A 2085-nucleotide genomic window follows, 5' to 3' on the forward strand; every position below is an offset into this window, starting at 1 on the left:
TGACCCTCTTCAACATATGTAATTATGATGAAACTGTCTGCGTCTTCCCACCGAACATAACAGTCAGTGATATCTAAGACTGTGCTGTTGGATCATCTTGAACACGTTCCCCACAGAATGCTATTAGTTATCTTCACCAGCCATCAATTCAAATCCCCACCAGCTCCTGCGTAAATGTATTAACCCTCTTGTCAAGGAGTTTAAACAAAATGTCAGATGGCATCTCATCCACTGTTTAACTCATGAGCATAATCATGATACAGTGATCATTGCATGTATCCATCATTAATGTTAAAGCGGTTAAAATTACTGCATCACCCTGAGAGAGACCGCACAGTCAGACAAGTAAGTAGCATGATTTAGAAGGAATGACGGCTGAAACTGTCAGAAAGCCCTCATGAGTTCATAAATACATACGGTTCAGAAGCATTTCTTTGTGTGTGTCACTGCACATCACCAAGCAAATGTGTTGTGCGTGAAAAAAACACATCAGATCCATTCACTGCCCCTTGGGTTTTCAAGGTATTTCCCAGGGTAATCAGATCTCTCCACAATGACTCACTGTTTGTATTCTGTTTCAAACATTCAGTCTCCAAAAAACATCATTTTCACAGTGATGCGCATCCCGCTGCATCGCTAATGCAAGGAAAAGTGAGATAGGAATCATTCAACACTTCCAGTGCTCTTTCATACCAAATAGCATGTGCCCGCCTGGGACACGCCACATTTGTTCTTTCATTCTGATGATCTATCCTGGCCATCAATTGTCAGATGTTTAATCGTCAGTTTGCTCTCTCTCTCTCTCTCTCTCTCTCTCTCCACCTCCACCCCACCCCTCAAATCTCTGAGTAACGATCGATATTCCCTGGACCTTTTCCGACGATGGGATCCATGCACGTTGACAGATTCTGTCCCCAACCGAAAAACTGACACTATTTCGTTTACTGGGTGGAACACCAAGGCAGATGCTGAACATTGAACCAGACTATCGTTTGTAACTGTCAGCAAACCACTGCTGCTAATCTCTGCTTCACACTAGCTCATTCCCAGATTTGGTGAACAGCACCATGGAGTGCAGCTGCTTAAACAGGAGAGACAGAGAATAAGGCAACAACGTTCACACAGTCACGAATATTTCAAATCTGGTTTCCAGCGGGAACATAATGTTTGTCTTTCCAAATGGACTTAGCATATTCTGCTGAAGCCTAAAAAAGATTAAACAGGACATGAACTGAGTGAACAACAGAGCAAAATGCAGGGAAATTTGGGTTATGGCGTCATTACTTCCTCCAAAACTTCAAATATTAACCGACCATAACTCTGACGTAATGCAGCATATATTTTAAATATGACGTCAGCTATAACTCCGAATTCTCATTTGCTTTGGTGCAGTCTCCTGTGATCATTATCACCACACAGGTCTTGGGGATGGCTATTTCTGTGAGAATATTTGATCCTAGTTTCAGAATCAGCACTGAACAGTTTGAACAGAGATCAGAGTAAAGATCATCAAGTGCAGAAACTGGCAGTCGGATGCACCACAGACTTGGGCTTAGAGTGAGAAGTAAATATTCATTGTTTCTTAAAGTGTTTACTGATGACAGTATTCAACACACTAATAATTTAAGTTTTGTGTTAATATTTGTAAATTGAATGCTGGTTACCTGGTTGTGGGTAAGTTCACCAAGCTGGGAAGTTGATTTGCAAAAGTTTCGTGCCTTGTATAGATTAGATTTTCAATGCTTTGCAACCTTCTAGAATATATTTGGTTCCATTGGTGCTACTTCCAGTTACCTGTTTTGGTTATTCATTTTAGTGGCCGGCACGCTGTCCTCAGGCCTCCTTTTGTTCATGGCGTCTTGGGATGAGCGCCATACTTCTCGAAATTCTCTGGCTGTCCTCTGTTTAGCTTTTTCTGTGATCTATGTGCTGTCCAAATTTAATTTGTGGGCTTTATCATCTGTGCGTGTGGGTGTGGCTACTGGGGCAGCTGGTCATGGCGTTTTGTGCTCGTTGATGTTTGTGCATGCAGATTGTTATTTGTCTGCTGTTTAGTCATATATAGTGTTTCATGCAGTCTTTTCC

The sequence above is a fragment of the Chiloscyllium plagiosum genome, unplaced genomic scaffold (genome assembly GCF_037043375.1).
Source record: "Chiloscyllium plagiosum isolate Xiang-an unplaced genomic scaffold, Cpla_swu_hap1 HiC_scaffold_42, whole genome shotgun sequence".
Lineage (NCBI taxonomy): Eukaryota > Metazoa > Chordata > Chondrichthyes > Orectolobiformes > Hemiscylliidae > Chiloscyllium > Chiloscyllium plagiosum.